The sequence below is a fragment of the Lissotriton helveticus genome, chromosome 1_1 (genome assembly GCF_964261635.1).
Source record: "Lissotriton helveticus chromosome 1_1, aLisHel1.1, whole genome shotgun sequence".
NCBI classification, from domain to species: Eukaryota; Metazoa; Chordata; class Amphibia; order Caudata; family Salamandridae; genus Lissotriton; species Lissotriton helveticus.
Window position 1 is genome coordinate 1,772,002,017 of NC_136057.1, and position 27,079 is coordinate 1,772,029,095.

The 27,079-nt window shown below is 45.0% G+C and overlaps 1 protein-coding gene across 2 annotated transcripts in view; it reads left to right on the forward strand.

Annotated features, from left to right (window-relative positions):
• The window catches only part of LOC144752182 (sphingosine 1-phosphate receptor 2-like), a 245,762-nt gene that overhangs the window by 200,821 nt on the left and 17,862 nt on the right, over window positions 1-27,079 (forward strand). The window contains exon 1 of one of the 2 annotated variants that reach the window (XM_078640131.1): window positions 19,031-19,143. The exons of the other annotated variant lie outside the window; for it this stretch is intronic. The gene's annotated coding sequence lies outside the window, so the exon portion shown is untranslated. Of the gene's footprint in view, window positions 1-19,030; window positions 19,144-27,079 lie in introns of those variants that run through there. 2 annotated transcript variants of the gene reach the window in all.

The window sequence follows — 27,079 nt, forward strand, 5'->3', positions numbered from 1 at the left end:
AATAACATTCACTGTTGTTCAATTGACTAAGAGCTTCTTTTTTATACAGCTCACGTCCCCACAAAACGACATTTCCCCCCTTGTCCGAAGGTTTCACCAATACACCTTCTTCTTTTTGTATTGTAACCACTGTTTTATGCGTCATGGATTTCTTCTGATTATGTTTCCTTTTTCTTTGGAGAGTTTTGCAGTACAGTTGCTTAAGCTCTTTAGTTACATTCTCCCCAAAGATATCCAAATTGTCACGTGCGCTTTGTGGTGTAAACTGCGAAGGTAATCGGTATATATATTCACAGAAAAAAAACAAGGTTACAGGGACGTTAGAGTTACGGTCAGATTTCACTCGCAATGCACTCCTTATGACCTCACATATTACAGCACTCATGACATGGTCAGTGTAACCTTTGTTTTTTTCAGTGAATTTGTAAGGTTTTTTTAATTCTATTTGCTAACTATAACGTCCTTGTAACCGTTGTTTTTTTTCAGTAAATTTCTAAAGTTTTTAAAATGCTAATTCCTATCTATAATGTCCATGTAAACTTTGTTTTTTTCAGTGAATTTCTATGGTTTTTGAACTAGTAGTCATGTTTGCAGAGTGGTGGAGAAAGGGGGCTGGGCTTCCGATCAGTTCTCAGGAATCTCACAGTGTATTACTTACAGGATGTACCATGAGGGCTTCTTGGCCCCCAAGGGCCCTCAGGAGTAAAGTGGACTTCATCCCCCAACCAGTAGTGCACCACCAGCTGCGTTTGCAGAGTGGTGGAGAAAGGGGGTGTGGCCTGTGAAGATCACTTAGCAATCCCTCTGTGTTGGATTTATTGGGGATAACAGGAGGGGTGGTTGGCCCCCAATGATGTCTTTGGGTGCCAACTACCCCTCCTATTACCCCCAGTAAGTCCAACACAGCAGGATTGCTGAGACCTGATAGGAGGCCACGCCCCCTTTCTCCACCACTCTGCAAATGCGCCTCCTGGCACACTGCTAGTAGGGGGATGAAGTCCACTTAGCTATTGCGGGTCCTTGGGGGCCAACTATCCCTCTTGTTAATTCCAGTAAGTCCCACACAGTGGGTTTGCTGAGAGATGTTCGGTGGCCATGCCCCCTTTATCCACCAATCGCAAACGCATCTCCTGGCACACTACTAGTTGGGGTATGAAGTCCCCATGGCTCTTGAGGTTCCTCGGGGGCCAACTACCCCTCTTGCCACCTCCAGTAACACCTACACAGCTGTATTGCTGAGAGGTTGCCAGAGGCCATGCTCCCTTTCTCCACTACTCTGCAAACGCGCCTCCTGATTCACTACTGGTTGGGGAAGTAGTCCTCTTTAGTCCTGAGACCCTCAAGAGTAAAGTGGAATTCATTCCCCAACCAGAAGGGCACCAGGAGGCGTGTTTGCAGAGTGGTTGAGAAAGGGGGCATGGCCCTCAAGTACTGTCAGCAATCCCTCTCTCTGGGACTTACTGGAGGTAACAAGAGGGCTTGCTTGCCCCCAAAGACCCTCGGCATTCAATAGAATTTCATTCTCCAACCACCATTGCACCAGGAGGTGCGTTTGCAGGTTTGGTGGTGAAGAAGGCATGGCTTCCGGCAACTTAGGGATTTTTTTTAATAAAATTTTTTTTAGGAAAGGGGGGCTGCGCAGCCCCATTCCCTCTGCCAATTTCAGGCCAGGGGACCCCATCCCCCGATGCACTCTTTTATTTTTTTTAAAGGTGAGGGGGACCGCATGTCCCACCTCCTCAGGCCGATTAGAGCCCCAGGAACTCTATCCCGAGACCCGGCCTTTCCTTTTTCATAAAATGTTTTTTTTCTATAAAGGAAGGAGGGGCCGTGTGGTCCCCTTCCCTGGGCCACTTTTGGCCCCAGGGACTCCATCTCCCGGGGCCTGCCCTTTATTTTATTTTTTTAATAAATGGGAGGGGGCCACATAGCCCCTCTCTTAATGCCAATTTCAGCCCCAGGGACCCCATCTCCGGGGGCCAGGACTTTATTTATTTATTTATTTTTTAAAGGGGGTGGGGGCCACATGTCCATCCATTTCCCCAGGCCTATTTCACCCCCAGGCACTCCCTGCCCCAGGCTTTCATTCTATTTTTCAAAAAATTGGGAGGAGGCCAGTGTGGCCCCCTTACCCGGGCCAATATTGTCCCAGGGAGCCCACCCCCATGGCATAGCCAGCTCGATGGGGACTGCGGGGGAAGCCTCGAAGCCTCAAAGCCCCGTGGTCCCTGACGGCTCCCTGCCTCCTGCGGGAGCCAGCACTGCTTTTGGACAGAGGAAGTTGCAAACATTAATTGGCAAAATGAGACCTCAAATCCCAGCGTGCATTTAAAAATGAACTGCCACCAAAGGAGGAGCGCTGAAGCCCCCTATTACGGAAACACGCTGGGGAGATGCGGTAGCCACAAATCACCTCCGTTGACACGGCCTCTGAGGCGATGCAAACAGCAGCATCGAAACGCGTCAGGCCATGGACTTCAAAGGGATGTTAAGCTGCCTGCTTGGTTTAAATAGAGTTGTTACTCACCTGCAGTGCTGTGCGGCCTCAAGTTTCTGGGCGTTTTTGTTGATATATATATATATATATATATGAGGCAGAAAACGTCTTGACAGCAGTTTCGGCAATAGACGAGACAAACCCAATGATGGTGCAAAATTCTTTATTGTAGCCCAAACACCACACCGACCATAACGCGTTTCAGCCCGCGAAGGGCCTTGATCACATGATGTAATATATATATCTATCATGCTCATCTCATATCCCGGTATGTACATCCATGGATGGTAAGGGGGCTCTGTAGGGCAAGGAAGGTGGTGAATGTATTCCATGCTCAGGGCATACACATTGATTGAAACACAATGAACAATTAGGCTGCATATAGGAACTCACCATATTTCTGAATCCGATGCAGGGAACTTATTTGGGTGCCGGTTCATTGGTAACCCAGAACTCTATAAAGCTGGTTCACATAGTAAGTACATTGCTGGTAATTGGCAGGGAGGTAACTTGGCTTTAGGTGCTTATAGACAGAGGCTGGCTTTCCTACAGGAGTTTGACTGCCAGGGCCAAAAGATGTGGAGAAATAGAGCAGGGTTTCTTTTTCCACAAAATGTTACCACCCAAGAAAACAGGTTTCAAATCCTGTAAAAACAATTGCAAACAAATTTCTGTGATAGATCCTCATCTGGTTTGCCTATGGTGCCTGGGGCAAGCCACGACTGAGCGTCAATTAACGCAAAGGCCATATTGGAATGCAAGGCAAGGCTATAGATCACAAAGCACAGGAAGACTCGACCACGAGACCGGTCCAAGTCAAAGGTCCAGTCCCGGTCCAGAAGGTACAAGAGTTGTTTCCGAGTTTGGTTGTCGTCTCACTCTTAGGCCCAGATGCATGAAAGGAAATTCTGGTCGCAAAGGGGCAGATTCTCAGAATCTGCCCCTTTGCAACCTGTATTTTTGCATTTGGGATGCATCAGCCCAAATGCAAAAATCGCAATTTAAGGAATCTCTAAATTGAGATTCCTTAAATTGCGGTTACATTTAAGGAATCCCAAATTGAGATTCCTTAAATGCAATGCAAAAAAGTAAAAAAATTAGCGATTTCGCTAATAGGGGGAGCAAATTACCCTGAAGTTGAACTTCATGGTAATTTGCAAAAACTTTGAAAAATGCACTTTTGTGCATTTTTCAAAGTTTCATGTTGCGCACACACATGCCCTTAGGGCATATGTGTGCTCAACATATGTGCACAGAATAATTTCAGGGTTGCAACAGGGTGTCCTTTGGACACCCCTGCACCCTTGAAATTGCATTCTCAATTTGCGATTCGCTAATTGCTAATCGCAAATTGAGAATGTCTTCCCATTCATTCCTATGGGGAGGTATTCCTTAATTGCGACTCGCAATTTGCGAGTCACAATTAAGGAATATTAAGAAATCGCAATTGTTTTAGCGATTTCTTCATGCATAGCATTTTGCTATTCCTTATTAGCGAATCCTTATTTTTCGCTCATAAGGAATCGCAAAATGGATGCTTGATGCATCTGGGGGTTAGTCTTTGGGCATTTCTAAGAAGAAACATAAAAACTCAGCCCCTTCCCACCATTAACATTCTACTGGGAAGGTGCTTATCGTTGTCATGCCTCTCCATCTCACCCCCGGAGTCGATCAGCTCCGAGCCCATCTCGCAACTTGTCTTGGCATAACCTGAGTTTCTGGGGCCATCTGCAACACTGAAGCAAATCAAAGAGTTCCACGAGGCCATGCTTCAACTCTTTCGATCCCTGCCTACTCCCTCTGGCATGCCTATGGGCCACATAGAGCCAAGGCTCCACATCTGCAATACCACCAGCGGGCTCGCCCTCTGTGCTAGTTGGACCCTCTGAATCTATCACTGCACCTCTGCCAGCTCCTGCACCAACTCCATATCCGATGCCACACCCCACACCTGGCCCTGCAGACCACCAATGCTAGAGGACGAGGTGCCCATTGTGCTTTTCTGACTCTAAGTTGGTACCATTATGTCCTCGTCCGAGGCCAGACTTGCCTTTCAGTGAAGCATTGCTTCCTCCACTTGACTTGTCTCTTCCACAAGGAAGAACACGTATGTTGCATTCCTCTTTGGTATGGATTCACACAGCGATTATGATGCAGGTGATGAAAGTGGGCAGCCAAGCCACAAAGAAAATCTATATGATGACCTTCAAGACGCCAGTGGCCTTGCCTTGCCACTTCCTCTGAGTGGGGCTTTCTCTGACTCCTTGATCCTGTCACTGACGAGAGTGGTCATGCATAGGGCTGACGAAGTTCTTGACCTCCAGTTCCGCACCTTAGAGATAATAAAACAATGACTTGGCGGAAGTACACCAAATGGTGCAAACAGTTACTGAGCCCATCTTGCCCTTCAATGATGCACTTACAGATACCCTCCTTGGGCCTAGGCCAAACCTTGCTCTGACCCCACAGTCAAGTGCCAAATTGCAAGGCGCCACGCCCTGTTCCGGGTGACCCTGACTTTTTGTTTCAGCACCCCTCACTTGAATTCTTGGTGGTCATGGATCCAGAAGTCTACAAGCCTAAATACATTTCCCTTTACTCCCCCTTATAGGTAGTCCAAATGTTTGGAAATCTTTAGGAAGTGGGTATTTTCTTCCATCAGCTTGGCTCCCAGATCTGTGAATGCCAGCTGCCTCCCGGCCTGCTACTCCCATGCCCTTTGGAATTTGTTGGCTCAAGTCATCCCTGGTATCCCAGAGACCTTGGGCCTGTCCTAACTCAAGCCATACAAGCCATGATGCAGCCAGGTTCACAATTTGTTGTGTCTTGGATACCACAGATTCCAACGAGCGGGCTGTTTATACCAGTGTTGCCATTCACTGCCACGCTTGGCTGTAGTCCACCGGTTTTTCAGGCAATGTCCAGTCATCCCTCACGGACAAGCCCTTTGACGCGACTCACCTGTTTGGGTACATGGCAAATTCAGCTCTAGAGTGGTCGAAGGAGGGCAGCACCACAGCACGCTCCCTGGGCTTATCTGCCCAGCATCACAAGCCGCATCAGTCCTGTCATTTCTCTTGATACTTTGGCAGAGGTATCCCCTACTGTCAGTCAATTTTGCCCCAGCAAGGTGCCTAGCAATTTGGCGGTTGCGGCCTTGGCTCTCATCACCCCGCATTCAGGTCAAGTGGACCACTCAGTCCACAGACCCCACACCACAGATGCTCAAACTGTCACAGGTCTTGTTTGCCCTAGACCCTGGAGAATAAATTGTGGCGTTGGATCTGCATATTCCATATAATCGTCCTGCAGGCCCATCTGTGCAATCTGCGGTTTGTGATGAGACAAGAGTATTTTTAGTTTGCTGTGCTTCCCTTTGATCTTCCCAGTGCCCCTCAGATGTTCACAAAAGTAATGATGGTAATAGCAACACAGCTTCAGAAGTCGCTGTCCCTGTCTTCCCATACTTCGACGACTGGCTGTTGAAGGTAGGCTCATCCCAGGCAGTCGTTAACCACCTCCATACTACAGTGCACCTCCTGTCATCTTTATGGTTAACTATCAATGTGTCAAAGTCACACATAACTCCTTCTCAGATGCTCCCCTACGTCAGAGCCATTCTGAACACGGTTCTGTTTTGGGCCTTTCTTCTGGAAAGGAATGTCCAGGACGTTCTGACTATGATCCCTATCTTTCCGCCTCTGTCCTTGATTTCAGTGAGGTCAACTCTGAACCTATTGGGACTGATGGGCTGCTGCTCAAGCATGCCAGGTGATATATATGCTGGCTCTGCAGTCGAACCTGTAGTCGCAATGGGCCCAACATCAAGGAGAACTCTCTGGTCATGTCCATATTTCAGAGGAGACTACAAAAGACCTACATTGGTGGTTACTGGACCATAACTGGATCAGCAGTAGGCCTTTTTCTTTCCCACCTAGAGTTGATGGTGCTGACAAATACGTCCCTTCTGGTTTGAAGCGGCCATATGGGAGAGGTGGAGATCAGAGGTCCCTAGTCTCTGGCGGTCTGGCCCCATATCAACCTCCCGGAGATGCGGACTACCACTTGGCATTAAAAGCCATCCTTCTGTCCATAAGTGGGAGGCTCGTACATGCGCTTACGGACACCACTGCCATGTGGAACAGAAACACACAGAGCGCAGTGGGGTCCAGGGGCCTGTGCCAGGAGACGCTACACCTCTGAAAATGGCTGGTCCACCACAGGATGTTCCTAATGGTAAAACACTTGCAGGATCTGTAAATGCAAAGGCATATTAACTCAGCCGTTGACACATATCGAATAACAAGCAACAGTTACCACTCGGAGATGGGGTAAAAGCTCTTGTGCGAATGGGGAGAACCTTGGCTCGATCTATTAACCACTGCAGAGAATGCGCAATGTAAGTACTTTTGCTCTTTGGAGGTGACAAGACATTTCTCGCTAGATGACGCATTCCTCGTAGAGTTGATCTCAGGACTCTTTTTTGCCTTCCCACTGATACCTCAAGCTGTGAAGAAGTGCAGGATTGACTGGGCCCAAGACATCCTGGTGGCCCCGGACTGGGCACAGAAAGTTTTGTATCCAGAACTCCTGGGTTTGAGCATCTGTCCTCCAATCGGGCTGCCCATCCAGCAGGAACTACTCTCGCAGCAACAAGCACCCAGGCTTTAACGAAAACTGTATATGCCTGTCTATGGTACAAATTTGTGGTTTGGTGCGGCACACACCAGATGGACCCCCTACAGGTCAAATTATCTGTTATTCCGTTTTTTGGGTTCTCTATCACCCGGCAAGACTTTGGTTTGGGTATAGTTAAAAGGTACGTCCCTGCTCTTTTGGTCTTTTTACCGTTGCTGGAATAGACCTTGTTGTTTTAATCACCGGTTATGATACATAATTTTGAAAGGCCTATAACGCTTCCTTCCTCCCCACTTTATCATACCACAGTGGGACTTTAACTTGTTGCTCACATTTTTGATGTGCTCTCCCTTTAAGTTTCTTCACAGCTGCCCTTTGCATGTGTGTATAAAAATACAGGAAATGGCTAAAGTAACTTTCAAAGCCTGCTTTCTGTTACAGAATGTGCAGATTTCTGCTGTCTTTCCCTAAACTCCAGCAGCGTGGGAAAAAAGCAGAGGAGCAAGGTCTTAAACTTACACTGACTTTGAACTATCTGAGAAAACACACGACTAGGATTGAAAACGAAGTTGACTTTTCATTAGATGTTGTGTTGTTGTCCAGAAGATGCTTAGAACCAGTGCTTAATTTGTAAAAATAGAAGTGCCAGGGCTCTCTCCAGGAAGCCACTTCCACTTGCACCGCCCATTGCCGTGTTGCCAAATCAAGTAACACAACTACTGACCATCATACTCCTTCAAGTGTGACAAATCTGACTGTTACAGGGTCTATAAGAATGGCTTCAGCGGAAGGTATTAGTCATTTTTAATGTGCATTGAATTAAGAAACAACTGTTGTTATGCTCGTCTCTAAATGAGACAAAGAGCACCACCATGTGGCAGACTGTCATAAGTGCCAATGTTGACAATGAAGTGCCGGTGCCAAGCACCAGAAACCACCGGCTCAAATTAAACACTCCTTTTAACACACTGTCAGCTGTGCACGCCTCTATCAGAAGTTATTGTGATGTCAGAGCTCATCTGCAGGCTACTTCCAGGAGGGCAGCTATCAATAAATGAGCAGGTGCAGTCGCACCGGGCCTAGGTTTCTGAGGAGCCCACACTCTACGGTTACTGGTGTATTTTACTCGCTAGCAGTGGTTGGGGCCCATTGACTATTGCTGCATTTTACTACCCTACATTTCCCTTGCTTGCATTACAGCCAATAGCACTTTTGTTATCCCACTGGCTGCTTCTGATATCACAATATAATAACGTGGGTGGGGAATTAAAAGACAATGATCTCATCACGTATCTTTACTGTAAGCCTTTGCCATTATTCTCTGTCTGAGCGACCTTGGGCATTGCATTACCTTTCAATGAATAACCTTAGCAAAACTGTATATCGTGGTCAATTGAATCTGCAAACAGAATTCTGAATTAAAATGGCCACCGAATCCGGCAGCCATGTGGTCTCTGAATGCTGGGAGGCTGGAGTCAGGGAGAGGTCAGCAAACAGATGCAGATCAGACTGGCCCGGCTCCCCACAGGAAGTAACTGCGCTATGGTTCACATCTGCTCCACACTATTGTTTCCTGGTGGCTCTGGGGTCAGCCCCGGATAATGTGTACACCCTTGAGGGCCTTGGTACCAACAGCCACCCCAACTTGAAGCCCCCCCTGCCTTTCTTTTCCATGAAGGGACAGACCCCGGCCCGCTGGGAGTCGCTTATTCGTCTGCGCAGCAAGGAAGCCCACATCCGGCCAATTATCTAGCCACAGAGTACCAAAAATAGCCTCAGCGTGACTGTAAATCTTAATGACCGATTAATGCACGCTATCCCAGAATATACATAGCAATCAGCGAAGCTTGGTGTTTCCAAGGAAAGATGCACTTTAAGTAGGAGAACATGGGTCAAATCAGAGCAACAAAATGGCATCCCTTGACTCTATGGGACACAGTGAACTTCAGATAAAGGTTGCACCAAAAATTAAGTACTTTATCTCCTTTTTTCGCATTTGCTCGTGTTGTACGGCTTTTTGTTTACTGAATTTTGGAAAGCTCCAGCACAATTTTCCACAGCGCTTTTGTCATTCGGGAAAAGGACACAGGTACGTATTGGATGAAAAGTTGTGGTTTCGCATGTGTTGTGGGTCTAATGGGAGGTGATATATATGTGCTGGTAGCTTCCACCTGACATGATTGATGCGCAGCCGACAGCTCACAGGTTTCACTTCCACTGGACCCACTTCGCTCATTAACTGTTTTATCATTTTGTGGCAAATAAAATGAGCGCAGTTGAGCTGGATGAATAATATATCACCTAACATGTAAGGACACTTTTTTTAGTGTGTGATTAAAAAAAAGTGACCTCTATTATATGAAGAAAAAATTGTAGTCTTATAAAAAGGAAGCCATGTCTGTTGAGGAGGATGCTTAGTTTTCTTGCTTAAGAATATGGGGGCTTATTTACAAGCCCCTTGCGCCGCTGGTGCGTCACTTCTAACATGGGAAAAAGTGACGTACCAGAAGCGCATCTGGCTTGTAAATAAGTCCCGTTGTGTTTAACACTTGATTGGTCGGTAGCATCTAACTTGTTTCCTTCTTTGATTCTCTACATGTTTAGTCTTCTAGATTCATCAGGGGGCCCTACCAAAGCCCAAGACAAGTTCCTTCACAGTTTCAAGATTTTTATGTGTTATCCTCCAAGAATTCAATAGTTATTCAGTCTGGCTACTTGTTGTAGCGCCCAGGTCTCTTTCTGCTTTGATGGCCACTCGTGGAGCAGAATTCTCTTGAGCAAAACCTCTTAGACCGAATCTCCTCTTTTACACCCCTCTTTTACATTTCCTTGCCGCTGTTAGTTTAGACTACTCTTGTAGGGGGAGGAAGTGAGGGCAGGATTGAAGCACCTGTTGTTTTGTAGGCAGAGGGCACCAACTCTTAAGATTTCAACTTCGATGCTAGAGCGGGGATCCTCTCAGCTAACGCTTGTAGATCAGGGGTTCTAACGGTTCATAAGAACCATGATCCTTCTGAATCTTTAGGATATCCACATGAAATACATTTGCATATAATGATTATAAATTGAAATTATTCATATACTCAGTCGTTATATCCAACAGAAGTCGTCGAAGAAGCAATGATGGCCGCTAGCAGCGGCGGGACGGGATCGCCACTCCCCCGTATTCCAACACACTCGTTCACACCAATCCATAGAACGATGTCCAGGCCAACAGCTAGGTTCAAACAACTGGTGTTTATTCACTCTGTCGAGTGCGCTATGAATAAACACCAGTTGTTTGAACCTAGCTGTTGGTCTGGACATCGTTCTTTAGATTGGTGCGAACGAGTGTGTTGGAATACTCAGTCGTTAGTAAATAAAATCTGTCATGGATCTGTCCATAGTGATCTATTCCTAGTTGGTCCAACATTGGATACACTTCTAAAAATGTAAACCCCAAGATCTGCCCTACCATAATTCTGAAGTCTGTACCTAGCTTTTTTGAGACACTTCCATATTCTGGAGACCACCTGAGTATCAGTGTTTCCAACTGACCAGGCTCTGACATGGAACAGGATCCTTTGGGGGCATTCTCACAGAAGGAACTTTCCTCCAGATTTGGAGCACTTATGGGAAGACAACAAACTCGCCAAATAACAGGAGGATATCTGCATGTGTGTATGCAAGAGTGGGGTCAGCAAATGAACGCAATATAAAAAAAAACTACACAAAGAGCAGTAAGAGTTGGAGGACGAGGGGTAAGGTCAGAGGCCAAGTAGAGCTAAAAAATACGGGGCTGCTCTAATCAATGTGCCATGTTGTCTTCTGGAGCTGCTTTCTAGGTATCTACATTAGGAGCAGGTTCAGACTGTTCTTGTAAAAAGATTTTTGGGCTGCTAGAGGAGAGACGGGCATCTCTGGACGAGCTAAATAAAGTAACACATTTTATGCTCTGATTACCATTCTCGTAAAATCTTGTGCACACCTAGCTTTGTCTCCTCTGTTATCGCATCGTCTGTGCTGTAATAGTTGTTATCAGTGTCTGCGTTTGGTTCATCTTCTTTCCCATGTCAGGGCTTGGCGTGGGGCACTTTGCTTCAGGATTTCTCAACCTCAGGCAAGATGTGTGTGGTAAATGAAAGATGCAGAGTCCACTTTGTAAGTTAAGATCCTTTATTGCAAGTTCCTTCCAAGTTAGGTAGACAGGTCAAGATCGTAAGTAAACCCCACCAGGAGCCAGCTGTTAGCAGTTCAGCCTCAGATGACCAACTGCCACAGTAAGTTAGAGAGAGGCACTGTGAGCCAGAGGGACACCCAGGCATTCTATGATGTCACAGATATCACAGTACAGTCTATCCAGAGAAGAACAGTGGATAGGACATTTACTACAATGTGCTCACAAAAAATTGTTTCATAGCAACTCTGTTTTTGGAAGGATTCAAAAGACTTCAAGGAGTTTTGACTTAACATGCTCTTCACTGTGGCATTAGTATCTTTCAGTGGAAAGGATAGCTTCAAAAAGAAAAGCCCCCTAGTGTAATCCAAAACGTTCAGGAAACCCTGACACAGTCATTTAGTAGAAAGGCCAAAAGCATGCAGCTTCCTGCGGCCACTTGCTCTAGGGACCATGTTCAGGATAGACTGGTCACCAGGTCTCAATATGCAAAGCAGAGGCTCTGTCGTTTGGCATAAACTGTCTCATTTAACCAATGGTAGGTTTAAGTGCAAAGTTTTATAGTAAAACACAAAAGAAAAAAAGTGTAAGTAGGACGGTCTAAATCTACACAGTTATGCACAAACAACAAATAACCAAGTTGTTAAAAATCCAATCCTATTCGTTCACTTTCTAGTGGGAGGGCACGGGGCTAGGGACCATCTACAATTGTCTGCCCCCCAGTGGTAAGTTTATTTGCCAAGGGATTATCGAAAAATACCTAAAAGAAAGAAAACACGGGTAGTTTAATCTAATCTTACACAGTTACGTCCAACGACTACGCTATGCAGAATCTTAGCCTATTAACTAGAAACCAGGACTTCAACTTTGTTAGGCCAAAGCCTACATGATCCTGACAATGAAGGCAGAGGAAGGGAGAACATTATGGGGGGAAAGTAGGGGAATAAGGCATAACCAAGCCATATGGCTGCATGCAGCATCTTGTAACCAACCTAGAAATATTGCAGACAGAACTCTTACTCCTAGCAAAGCCTTCTGGCGTGTAGCAGTGAAGAGCCTCTACCCTTGGTGGAGATAATCCGAACAGCCCTCAAGCCCTGTCGCCATCCCTGTTTATAAAGCAAAGATTTTCTGCCCTCCAGTATAGATCCCTGCTTATATTAAAAGTTAAAGATACTTCAGGCACCTAAAACATGCCCCACCCAGTGTTCACAGAGATTGATATAACGGACTCTGTGTCGGTGGACACCTGAAGAGGGGGATATGATGTTTATCCTACTCCGCTACGCCACTATCAGTTCCCACTTTCCCATACACAGAAGAAAGCAGTATGTCCCTTAGAACTTGGGCTGTCACTCAGAAATAGAGGGGGTTAAGAGCTCGAGAAAACTGTTAGTGTATGATCATTTTACACCAATCATAGAGTTGTGCAAAATCTAAAGAGTTTGTCTCATCGGTTTTATTCAGTCTTCATCATCGATACATTAGTCAACATTGGCCCTGATTGGGTAAACGAATAGAATAGATGATCCATCATATATTCCCGGTTACCCCCTAACTTCAGAGTGTCCCTACAAACTGCTGAAAGCTTCAAGTTGGTTGATCTTTGCATGGAACATACTCTGGACTCAGGGGACCTTAATGTAGTATCAGTGCACACCGTCATAGTTCCAAATATGTGAATGATGCGTGCCATCTAGTCTTGCTGTGTGCCATCAAACCCTGCTGGCAGCTGTGCCTGCAGGAGAGAGGATCTTGCTTGTGTTTTATGGAGTGCTGGTCCTGTGGTTCTGCCATCTCCAGCTGACAGCACAACTAACTACATGACCACATACAGGCCCAACTGTGGAATATACAACCCAGAACTGTGGTATTATGAAGAATCTGATGAGAAGGTTGAAACTTAGTCCAGGTTGTGAACACCAGATTGCTGTAAACTGATATTGGTTGTAATGTTGATGGGGCACAGCCTGAGCCTGTTCTCCCATTGGAACAGTTTCATGCGGACGCTGAATCGTTGATAACATGGAGTTGGAAGGCTTCCAGTGCCTCATGGCTATCCTGGGCAGGAAAGAAAGTTTGTAAATTCCCCACGTGCTGAGAGAAATCTCTTTGCACGCCATGACATTGATTTTTAATGTGTTGGATGATTAGCTGTGCACCGCAAGGGTGCGAATTACAGTTACCTTAGGGTACCCGTTATAGTTACTAGAGATGACTATAACTGGCGAATTTCACAGTTTTTTTTGTTTAAAACTTTATGTTGACACTGAATTTTTCAACTAACTATAATGTTAATTTTAGTTCATGTAGTGTGGCGAGTGAGGTAACAACACAGTGTATGGAGGTGCGCAACTCATGGTAATTTGGAGGAGGTGTGTAAAATAAAAATGTAAGTTATGAGTAACACTATGTACAGAGGTGCAAGACTTTTATAGCACCTTAAATAATCTACTTAAATTATAAATGTAAGTTATAACTTTAACTTCCAAATTTGTAATGTTTGTGGTGTTTAAGTTGGATCTGTATGGAAAGCATAAATAAATAAAGGTATAATGGTTCCTAACTGTAACTTAGACCTAACTTTTGTGTTTTTTCATGATATTTATGCGGTTATTTTACTAGTTGCTTCGTATTTTATGTTGTTGTGCTGAGAAAAGGATCTTTGTGTTTACGATACCTTTCTTACATAGAAGGGATGATGTGTGGCTCCCTCTCCCAGCACACTGTCTGTCCCTGGACTCTCCCCATTCCTGTAATGCAAATGTTGCTTCACATCACCACTGAGCACCACTCTAAAGAGATAGCGTGTACGCTGTAATGGAGGTCTGCGTCCTTGTCAGTGGTCACACTTCACTAACCAGATTAATGTTGTTTGGTATATGTCATGGGCTTTTTCAAACATTATCTAAGTACTGGGGCTGTACTTCAGAGAGCTACATCTGAACTCCTCAGGCCCATTAACAGCCACCAGGAAATACTGGCACCGAACTGCAGCATCAGAAAACCACTGTGTGAACGAAGTTATATTAATAGAAAGTACGCTGGTACAATGCATTCTGTGTTGGGGTGGGGGGGTGAGTCTTCTCCCATGCACGCCCCTCACTCCCTCTCACCCATGGTGTTACCTGCATCCATGTTTAATCAGCCACGGCCCGTGGAGGGAGTTTCGGTGGGGCGGAGAGGCCGGGCAGGGGAGGGGCAGGGTTGGGGGTGCTAAAAACCGGAGTATGTATAATTGAAGGTAAGTAAACAATTTCATAAATAAAACGAATTTCGTAGCGCGCCCTGCATCACATTTTGCGATGCAGGGCGCGCTATGAAATTCGTTTTATTAAATAAATTGTTTACTTACCTTCAATTATCCATACTCCGGTTTTTAGCACTCCCCCCCACCCTGCCCCTCCCCCACCCCGCCTCTCTGCCCCACCAAAACACCCTCCACGGGCCGCGGCTGTGTTTAATATATTTGAGACGGGCCAGGGCCGGTGCACCTAAACTAGTCATCCTTCTTCAGCCTGAGAACATTCCAGAATTTTGTGTGTGTTTTTTTGCATTTGGTAACCACTTCTATAATCTCTGTCATGAATACCTTCTACCACAAGCCACACCTGTCGCTGCAACATTTAAAAACTAAAATCATATTTCTGAAGCCTGCAAGGCCACCTTGTGTGGCTCTGAGTGGCTTCATAAATCTGGAGTAACGCTGCGCTGTGCAAATCGCTGCATTGCCCTGGAAAGGTGTGCCTGGGCGCTATCTCCCATGGTTTTGTTGCTTTCTCAGGTTTACCAGAACTGGTAAACCTGAGAATGCACTAGAAAGATACGCCTTCCAAGGGTAGCCGTAATGAGAAGATATACCTTTATTTCTCCTTGTTAGTTCCTCTTAGATAGAGGATTATAACTCCCAGGATTGTTTTTGTGCAGGAAGCTGTCTCTTCCTGCACAAGAACAATCCTACATGCAACACAAGCACCCATGAACCATGGTGCAAAGATGACTGTGTTGGAGGTAGGCAGCCAAAAGGGTACCATTGCAGGGACAAGGACCTTCTTCTTTTAAATATGGCACATTCCTTCCCTTTTCCTGTGAGACAGCTGTGAGGCAGCGCAGCAAGGTGACTTGCTGCACCACAAAGTCACAAACATGCTCCTTAGTTTCAGAAGACATGGCCTTTAGCTACCTTACCTTAACCTCTCTCAGTCGAGCCATACATATTAAGGTCACGCATTTCCCGAAAGAATTCCTTGCGAGAACTCGGTTTAAAGAGCCTCAATTCTTCGAGAGAACTCAGGGGCATATTCTCAAGTCCATTTTCGCCGCTTTAGCGGCCAATTTCGGCCGAAAAGCGGCGATTTAAGTATCGCACTATTATCAAGGACACGCTAACGCGTGTTTCCTTGATTTAGTAGCCGATTTTTCTCCATTTTACATATTATCGCTAATGACATGCAAAGTGGGCGTCCCTCACAATGTCTGCATGATTAACGTGGCAAACACAACTTCGCACTATTAACAATGCGGCCCCAGCGATAAAACAAACCGTGCTAACCGCGGTTATCGCATGAAGTTAACGTCTGCTTTTTCTTTTACTTAGATATGCTGATAATGGGAGGTGGATTGCCATGTTACGACCACACTCCTCTATCATCAAGCAACTCCATAATCATCGTTGGATTTCAGGCGATATTTCTGTTTCTCGCCGTCTATAGCTGGAATTACATCGCCTGTTCGAAAGGCATTGATTATACGCCGCTAACACAGCGATGTAATTCAGCAATATACGGCGATAAACAGAAACGTGCTAAGTGCGCTTAGCGATGTTTATCTCGCTTCTATGATAATCTGCCCCTCAGTTTAAAGGGCCTGGATATTTGCTTGCATAAGTATGCATCTACATTTCGAGTACATTTCCAACTTTCCCGGAATTCTTAAATTATTCTAGTTCTTTTGTGAAGCTGCGACCTCTACAGATACAATGAAACGGGGATCTATTAATGGATCGAAAACGGGATTGTGTACTTTGCCAAATGTGGACCTGTCACATTAAAGTGCACTAAGACTTGCTGATTATTTTGTCTTTTTTTTTTGCTTTTTGTCACAGAGATATGTTTCTCCTAGGAGAAATCCCTTTCCCTTTACTGCATCAGTTTTGCAAATCTCGCCCACCCCCATCCATTTCGACCCCACTATTTACCCTGTGTGAATCTGTGTTAGTTTTATGGATGGTAAAATACTAGCAAAGGTCTGGTAAATACTTTTCACAGGTGTACTAACCATGGAAATCGCACAAACTCACCCCATGAATGCACACTTTGAAAAGCTGGACTACGATCTCAAAATTAATTGGGCCAGGATTGGCAACAAATAATTTAAACTCATGTCATGCTGGAACATTTCCTCTTGACAAGAGCCTTCTTCATGGCTATCCCACCTGCAGAAATGGCCAGTGACTTGAAGTCACACTCTGAACACTACACAGTACATTACAGTATATATCCTTCTGGATGTGCTCTTTAACCAACAGTCTTTTGTATTTCAATCTGAACCAAGAAATCAGTCTTCCTGTGTTTTTTCTGATGTCTCAATCCAGAAATGCTCAACAAGTCCTTGACACGCTCCCCCTTATTACTGCTAAAGAACTAAGGATTTGATGCTTCTTGTGAAAGAGGTGTAGATTGAGGACACTGGGCCTTCTTTAGAGTTTGCCGGATGTGATACTCCTCCACAAACATAGCAGATATCATGTCCACCTTATTACAAGGGCATTACAGCCTATGGCGCTTGTATATGGAAGAAGATAAATCCATCAAGATTTGATGGAATAGCCCGCAAGCCGAACATTTAACAAGGCTCATGATTCTATTCCGGGGAAGTATCCCCACATTGGATTTAAGTCTGCCTCGTGATGCAGTACGGGCAGTGGACCTCATTCTGGAGCTGACGAATTCTCGGAGAACGTTTTTTGACTGCCATTAGCTAAACAATAGCTCATTCTCTTCTATCGTTTTAAGCTTAGCATTCAGATTCAAGCCTTGCAAGTTTCCAGTTTGTTACTCCTTTTTGACTTTTTCTCTGGCTATGCTCCTGTGGCAAAGAAAAAGTCTTGTTTCTGAACCAACACCAAAAAGCATTGCTGTTGAATGGTTTACAGTTGTTGCACTTGCATGATCCAGACATGTGTGTATGTATGTATGTGTTGATATTTATGTAGCCCCAACCTACCTTGAGAACAATGAATCGCTGTACATTAATATAAGTTCGGGGGTGGGGGGGGAGGGCTGATTATAGAAATAAAAGGTCAATTAAATGGGGATTTTACATATTTGAATTAATCATTTCTTACATTTCACATATTTGCAGTTGCATTGAGTTTTGTATATTTAGAGTTTTGTGATGCACAAGGAGATTTATTCATTTGCCTAGAATCACACAACCTCGGACATCAGGGTTCCACTGTACTAACCAGTATATACTAGTAGTACTAACCGCAGGTATAATATGAATGTACCTGCTCAGGAACACTGATATTCTTAGAGCCTAAGCTCTCATATCTTAGCCATACTCATCCGCCGTACCCACATTATCCCAGGAAAAGCCTGGAATCAACATTCCAGAGAAGCGCTGGTTTCAGAGAGCTCACCTGGGGATCGACAGGATGACTGTAGGAAAGATGCGGGTGTTCGATACAATCTTTAAACCCCCTGTTACCAGTACCAACAGGGGGAGACAGAAGTTACTGATCCATGACGAGATGAGCCTCTGAGCAACTTTTCCAAGCACCACACGCCCTTTGCTCATAACCAATCAGGAGCTGTCTAGAAGCTTTGCGAACGACTCAAGCACGGCCTGCAATTATATGTTTGTTCCACGATAAGCAACAATGGTACAGTTCATATTTTTTAATATTTTTTCCTCGATTACTATTTTGTGCTTTTTTCTTCATATAACCAGTTGACAGTAAAAGTGTGACAAGTCTCTGTTGCCTTTTCACACTTTTGTAGAACAATGCTGTCCTTCCTAGGGCACCTGCCAAACACACTTAAGAACAGCGTATAAACAAAGTAAGTTCTTGTCTTTAAAAGAAAAGAAGCATTCTTACATTTGAGAAGGTATTATTACTCCTTAGTTTATTTAGCTTTCATTCTTTCACCTTTCTCATGTGCTCTTTCAAAAAAGGGGCGTCACAAAGCCCTTGCGGTTTTAGCTGGCGCTCTCTTCTAGGCAAGACCAGATAAGCGACATGCCTGTGACTGCACTCGAGAGGCAGGGGAGGAGGAAAAGGAGAAACCTGTCTGGCGCTTTTCGGAGAACTCAGCGTTTTCCTTTCATAGTGCTATCACTTTGCAGTTGTTTCATTTTCTTAACGTCAAAAACGTGTTTTTTTTTTTTGGGCCGCCACAAATCTTTGAACCTGACAGCGTAGAGGAAGATGGAAATATGAGTGGCTGGCAGTCGCAATCTCAACTTCCTCCTTTACTTTGGACGTGTCTAGCGACAAGAGTTTCAAAGTTCAACGCACACCTTTGTTTAGCTGGGAGAGAAGCACAGGTTTCCCCGCCACCACTTTCGCCCTGTTCTCAAGCAATCCCACCCCCGCTTCAGGGAAACACGGAGGCGTATCTCTGTCTTTGGCTCGTGGTGGATGTCGCCACCTTTTTGCTCCGTCACCCCAGACATAATGCAAATGTGGCATCCGGTTAAAAAGTTCATCACATCTGTCACCGTACCAATCTTTTAGATTCTTTTTTGGAGCCTCAAGGTGGTAGATGGTATAATGGAAATGTGCTCTTACAGGAAAATACTACAGTAGAAGGATCACAAACAAAGAAGATTTCAGTAGCCAGAAAATGTGAGTACTGACAAAGTACTTTAATTTTATGGATAAACATTGTTGTTCCAAGTTTTATTTTGAAGAGATAATCTCATGTGGGCTGCGAAAGAGGATGTACTGTGGTCACTGCAACCGAAACTGTTTTAAGTCTCTCGAGTAGAGTGGTGGGGAGTTGGGATGTGTTTGTACACACGTGAGTATATGCGTCTACATGCACTTCTCTGTGATTTTCTGGCTATGACGGGAGTGTGTGATGTAAGATGGACTTGTGAAGTAAGGATATAGAGGAATAAAATAACAGGAGAGCAGTTAGGAGTATCAGGAGGTACTGAAGTACAGAAAGTCATGAAGACTATGAGGTGAGAGAGTTGCGTGGGGAGGATATAAAGCAAGGGGATTACAGAAGAGTGGTCATGAATGTTGGGGAGCGCATTATGACAGAACTGGTGGGAATTAACATGCCATACAAACTGCATAGCTGCCTTGTCCCATCATATCTGAACTCGTCAAGCTGCCCCTGGTGTTTTGTGAGTGGCATATTGTTTTCTGGGTCTTTTAGCTAAATGTTTCCTTTTTTCAATGTAGTTCTTCAGGTCCCAGTATGCACTGGGCTGTTGGCTAAAAATACATGGCTCGTGTAATTGTTGCACACATTACTTGGGGTCATGTGATAGTAATAAAAGGACAAAGGGAAAGCGTTGGTGTGGATGGGTACTGAGGTACAGAATGTCCGAAAGAGAGAAGGGGAGTCAAGTAACTTCAAAGAGGGAGAGGTGAGAATGCTGAAGAGCAAAAAGGAACTAATGGAGTGATGAGATAGGTACAAATCACTCAGAATGACTTAGGTGGAGAGTGGAGAGGAGCATTGGGTGCAGATTGACAGAAAGAGTAGAGAGCTTGGTGGGCCATAGGGAAAAGGCTGGCAGGTGGAGAAAGTGGTAAATGGAAGAGCATACGTGTACACATCAGAACAGTATGGTGTATGGGGCACTGAAGTAAGGAATTGCTGGTGGGAGAGAGTGGTGTGAATGGACTTATTGAGGTACAGAATGTGAATTGGATCAGGAGTCAAAACGAAAAACTAAGAGTGTTAGCTGTGGCAGTCAAATAAATGCTCATACATTTCTACAGATCCCTTCTGTGTTTTGGAACCAAGGCCTCAAACCCACGCATGCCCTGGGTGTCTAACAGGTCTGGATAGAGACCTCACCTGGCTGACCTGGGCAGGTGTTTCTCTTGTTGGTCCCCCCTGACTGCTCTGCCACCAGAGCCAATCACACACAAGCTGTATGACTCTGCAGCTACTCCAGTAGTAACTCAGTAACCGCCTCAGATGCAACTAAAGAGAGTGAGACAGAGGGAAGGTTGCACTGCAAGTGCCTGTACTAAACCTATGCAACTTGCACAGGGCATGCTTGTGTGTGTGTGCACATGCATGTGTGTGTTGCCTGCTTCTACACAAGGGTTTTTATACACAGGTAGGTAAGCATTATCTGTTGATGTTAATTAGACTTGACAAGAATGTAAAAATATGGCAAGTATGGGCTTGAGACCAAGTAACCTTAACAGCGTCAATAACATATTCGGCTTCTTGGCATTTTTGGCCCCCATCAAGATTCACAAAGCCAGAACTTGCATATATCTGTGTTCAAAAAGTGCACATATGACTGCGGAAGAGCCACATGCTGTGCATATTTACCAGCAGTCATTAAGTGGGATATATTGTCGAGGAAACATGGGTGCATCATGATGAATTACCAATGCAAAAGTGATGAACACCCTTAAAGTTGAATTTTTGTGGGTATTCAGAAACACATGCAGTGGCCATCCTACACTTGCCAACATCTTTAATGTACTTTTGAGTAGTGTAGGTGCCTAGAAAGTGTGCAGACAGTGCTCCCTTCCAATATTAACAGGGTGACACTTAAAGCTACATCGCTGCTTCACTGGAGCAGTTTTTATCTGTTTTTCCTTAAACGCTTGATTGTGGGGTCATCTTAACATTTCCAGTGTCATTATTGGTGGCATCGCTGGTGTTGTCGTAAGCGATTGCACACCTTGACGATGTCATCTATGTACATTGGCAATACAAACTAAGGGATTTTGACTGTCCTGTTTACTATACCTTGTTAAAACGATGAATAAAGCCAAAAAAACTAAGGGATATGTGTAGCGCCTGTCCTCTGTGTCATCACATGCAACATCAATCATACATACTTGCCAGCTTACAAATGAATTTTACAGTGTGAGGAGTGGACGGGGCCTTGAAGGGGTGGAGTGGGCGGGACCTCGTGGCAAGAGCTGCCTAAGAGGCACTCTACCCCTCATCAACCCCCTACCCCATTAAAAAAAAAAAGGTAATTGAGGCTGTCTCCGATGTCTTCGGGTGGAAGAGGTGTGGCGCCGTGGCCGGGGCGACTGACGCTGGAATCTGGGGATCACGGTTCGATCCCCGGCTCCGGCGGCAGGTTAGCCCAGCACCATGTGACTCTGGGCAATAGCTTGCTTAATCTTCCCGACGGCCCCCAGCGCCTAGAGACCCTAACGGGTGATTGTGCGCTTTACAAATGTGGATTATTATTATTATTATTATTTCACACCTCTTAACGGACATCGTTTGCTTACTGCCTCCAAAAAGTCCACTGTTTGGTTTTGAGCTTGTTTCCCTGCCACTGTGTGGTTTTTGCTGCTCTTCAGGTAAGTGTGTGAAGGGAGCCGAAATCGTGTGACGCACAGTGGCACTGTGTGAGTTGGCAGGCCTGCCACATATCTAGGGTGACCACCCATCTGTAATTTGCATGGACTGACCGTAAACTAGCCCTGGTGTCCATTGTCCATGGCTCTTTAAACGGACAGCATTTGTCCGTAATTTGAGCCTTTCTGCTGAAAGAGAAATGAAATGCCCTGAGTTTAAGATAGAAGGGAGCCTCCAGTGAGGCCAAGGGAGGGGTAGGCAGCCAAATAGCTTTCTTGCCAGGGTGCAGCATGCCTGAAAGAAATGTAAATGTATGCAATTGGTTAATAAGAAAATGTAATAAAAACTGTTAGGACGCCTTTATTAGTGTTAATTGATTGAGTCACATGAAGCTTCCTAATGACAAAGATGTATTCTTCTTGAAATGTATTGTAAGGGTGTTCCAAGCTGATCCTTGGAGTGAGTGATTTAAAGGACAGTCACATAAAAAATGGTTAGGCTAAGTACAGTCTCTGGATTACTAAAATCTATACTTTGGAAGTACTTTTTTAAAAATCTTAAACATAATGCTTTTGCACATTTTTGGCAGCCTAAGTTATACTGTTTGTAATACAAATTTAAAATAATGACTTTAACATTCACAGTGCTTTCTGTCACAGGTAGGGTGAGCCCCAATCTGTTATTTACACAAGCAGTCCGTAATTTCGATTCTTGTCCAGTGGTGGCTCCTCCGCTATGGCGGAGGAGCACCGCCCCACTGCTTTTAAGCAGTGCGAAGCAGAAACATAGAATAATAATAACTTTGTGTCATTATCATTTTATGCTGCTCCCTGCTGCTTTGCGGGCAGGTGGGTGGGTGGATGGGGCTGCTCTGCTCTTGGAGTGTTCCCATGAGGCACAGGGTCAGACTGATTTGCATATAGCCATGTCTGAACTGGGGTGGCAGAGTGGGCTAAAGAACGGTGATGGATTAAACCCAGATCTTTTGACTGGGTGTGAGTGTTTGATTGATTCAGATGCCCCGTCCATCACCACCCCCTTTTGTACCGCTGCTCTTGGAGCAGGGCAGGGGAGGAGTGGTTTGCCCACTACTAAGTGTGCAATGACTGTTTGGTCGGTCCTCTAGGGCCGCCCAAACCAGTCATGCGCACTTTCCTCGTTCTCCATGCAGGCTGCATTGCAGCCTGTATGGAGAACAAGCCCAGGCTCCCATTCCCTGGTTGAGCGTTCAACCAGGAGGGTCAAAACCCTTGCAGCATTGTGATTGGTCAGAGGAGCCTAGCAGTGAAGAGCAGAGAAGAGCAGGAGCGGAGACGCGGGACACAGCTAACACTCTTAGTTATTGTAATTTAATTTTCTTTTAAAGATGCCCGACCTTTGCACAATTCCCACCCCCCCCCCCCCCCTGTGGTCCGTAATGTCTTCTTCAACTGAATTGTTGTACAATGCAGGGTGACAGACAATACTATGTCTGGATTTTACCCTTCAACATACCTGTTGGACTGTGGCCACAGTGTGTAACTTTACCTAGATTGGCTTGTATGTGGTCAACCAATCCTTGGGCTCCTAATCCCCCATCATCTCAATGTTTTAATTGGCCTTATTGCTTGGTCCAGGGATTACTTTAGGGCATGCCAAGCACACCTTAGCTCTTTTGCCTCCTTGATTCCAGTGCAGGTGAGTGGACTTATTGTAACTTTGCGCATTTGTAAATGTTCTGGCTCCCTGCGTCTCAAGTGAGGGGTTTGCAAACACAGCACCATAATTAGAGGTGGGGGTGTGCTATTGAAATTCAAGCTGCATATCTCTCAATCAAATTGTGTGATCCTAGGCAAACATTTTAAATGAAAGAACCTCCTTTATCATTGTGGTGTTTTAGAGGTGGATGAGCCAACAAATTACTAGGGCGCCAAGAGCCCATTAACAAGCAGAGCCCTGAAAATGTTAGCCATGTATGCACCAAGCATATGATGACATCTCTTTAGAGTTCAAACAAGTGAATTTCCTTCACACGCAGAAGCTTTGACCATAATATGTTACATTCTATCACCTCACTAAGAGGTACTTATTAAAAGTTTTTAAACATGATCTTCGAACTATTCCTGCCCACTTCTGTGCCCTGGAGACATTGCCATTAGTGACCTAAGAGATAAGTCACTTGTCATATGAGACCTGTATGTGGCCATATTCTTATAGAAAGGGCAATTTTGTAGTCGAATAAATCAACACACACGTTTTTGTACAGCTCTTATTCTGAGCTCACATATTTGAAGTTGATTTCATATGTGATAATGAAGTAAAAGCATGATCACCAAAGTAAAATATTTGCCTATGGTCACACCATTTGGTTAAGTGGAAAGCAGGGATTAGTCCCAGGTTTTCTGGTTTCAATTTGTACAAATCAGTCACTAATTGAGTATTTATTTGTCTCCCCTTTTTACATCAAATTGTAGTGCTTTGATTTGAACTGTTTGTCCAGAAGGGTAGAGTGTGGATGATTGGCATAAGCCACATGAAAACTAAGCTCACATTTGGCGCAAGGTAACATAAGGACCTCAGACTTAGGAAGAGCCAGGCATCTGGCTCAAGCCTGGTTTGAGCTTTCAGGGACTGGCACACCTCTTTTATACATGAGAGCACCTTAAAATATGCCCGTCTAGCTTATGATTTTCAGGACAACATCTGTGTCCATCTGAACAGCTGCTGTTTTGTGATACAATTTCAGGTAGACAAATATATTTCTTCCTTAGTTAAGGCAGTGGCGTAGCAAGGGGGGTGCACGGTGGGTGCAGGCCGCCCCAGGTGTCATCACTATGGGGGGGGTGTTAAAAATGGAAAAAATATGTGTTTTAAACACATATTTTTGCCATTTTGTCGAGCCGGGGGTGACAAGAACTTTTCCGCACCGGGTACCACCTGACCTTGGTACGCCACTGAGGTAAGGGCCCTGTATCTGCAGTGATTGCATGCATTTTTTAGGTGACAGCATGCAAAAAAATAAACACAAAAAAATTCCAGAGTACTTTTGTTTTAAGCACTATTAAAGAGCTGGGATCATATTTTTATCTGGCAATGTGGTTTTTTGTGTTTGCTGAGCTGAAGTCCTCCTTTTGCCGCAGGTGCCGTACTGGATACAGCATTTATAATCCTGATGTTGTGGAGTTTCCTGACAAAACCAACTCCATTCTTAAGATATTTACATTTTATTTTTATATCATTTACCCATGACCATGTCGTGGGTCTGATCAGCACATCGTGTATGTCACAAAAAGTTAACAAAAGAAGATGTGCATTAGTATTGCGAGGTATAGTTACCTTTATATTTGGAAATGCTCATGGGTTTAAATGACTGGAAGATGCCACATAGGTTGTAGAAGCTCATACAATGCTCAAATTAGGTGCATCTTAACTTTAAACAGTAAAAAACTAAATTGCATATTTTAAAACAGTTAAGATTGAAAGTAACTACTTCCTTGGAATGGTCCGTTCTTTCTTTGAATAAATTTTGTTAGGGCTCGCCTGCTGGGCGCATGCGCCTAGCTGGCGAAGCTCTATTGGGGCTTAAACAGACTTTTAAACAGACTTTACCGAACTTGGCGATTTGGTGCTGTGCCCGTGGCTTTTAGGTCAATGCGCTTGCGCATTGACCTAAAATGCGCGTGCGCATCACCAAATCGCCGTCTGTTCCCTCAGCCGCACTCCCCCCACACCTTTGAAGTGAAGCTTAGCTTCACTTCAAAGGTATCCGCTCCCCCCGCCCCCTGCTTCACACGTCTCACGGCCGGCAGGCCGTCTCGTATTTCTCCTCCCTCCCTCGCCTCCCTCCCTCAGCACGGGTACAGTCGGGACCACTCTGTGCGCTTGCTTTTGGATTTCGCAGCACTTTCCCAGTTGCCTTATTAGCCACCCGGGGTGTCACCAAAGTGCCTTGATTAATGCCGTGGCAGTGGAGAGGGGTGCCCCTGCTGTCACAAAGTGAATCACATTTTTCAACTTCTCGCCCCAATAGTTCCGCTCCCCAGCCTCTCTCCTGCCCGTCACTTTCCACCCTCGTTGCACTAAAAGCGAAAGTAAGTAAAAGCGCCTCGTTTAACAAAGCCCTTTACTTCCTGACCAAGAGAATGCCCGAAAATACAGGTATTTCAATGCAGGCTAGTCATGTCTTGCTCCCAGCACACAGTGTGCTCCTAAACATACATCTCTTCTTTGCTGCTCCTAAGTGTCTATCAGCGTCTATACCCTATGTCTTTGCACCCCTCCCTCCCCTGCACATCATCCCACACGGTCCCCAACTACCCCCAAAACATTTTAACCTCAGTCTGCCACACTTCCTCTCTCTCTGAGCCTGTCTCTTCTGCTATCCCAGAACTCGCGAACAGGCTCCTCTCCCCATGAGTCTTTCCCACTGCCCTCCCTACTTGAGGCCCTCAGTTCATCTCTTCCTCTCCTCCTGCAAAACTTTCAGGTGAGTTGTATCTCCCCCTGCCATTTGCTCTGGCCCCTCCCACCTGTCCATCAACCTTCCGGTGCCCTGGTGCTGCAGTCATAGCTAACTCTTGCATCGGCTCTTGCTGGCTGTCGGCTTATTGCTAAATTAGCCACCTCTTTCTTCATTCAACCCTCAATTCCGTCATGATGTGGACCTGTTTCACCCTCACACAATCTGCCCTCTCTTGCCCTCGGTGCCTTTACGTTACTCTCAATGTCCCAGTCATTTAACTCCTTAACACATACGTAAAAATAATTGCCATTTATAACGCCAATAGCGCCAACAAATACAGACCTACGGCATAAGTAAAACACATTGACCTTTACAATGTAAATAGCTCCAACTCCAACAAATGCGAGACCTATTGCATTTCCAAAGTTGTGCCAGTGTGGGCTGTTGGCAGCTCTAGATGAAGTGTACTATTTTACAAACATTCGTGCACTTAGTCCCAGCATCTTTATCAAAGTCTAACCATTATCGCAGCTACAAGTTAGTAATAATTGTTAGTGTGGTAGCGGTTGGCTACTTGCATTAAATTAGGCATACACGTTTCATTGTCGGTCTTTTAAATTCAGTGTTTTACTGTATGCACAGCCACTGAAAATGAATTTGCATTATTTCTGCAAGTGTTTTTTTTATGCCGTTAGGAAATATTTATTTATATTTACGTTTCCAGGCCGTAGTTGGGTATAAGTTCCAGGAACCGAGCAGATACTAACTTTTAGTATTAACTTTCGATAAAGTACATCTGCTGCTTTGAAGTTTTTTTT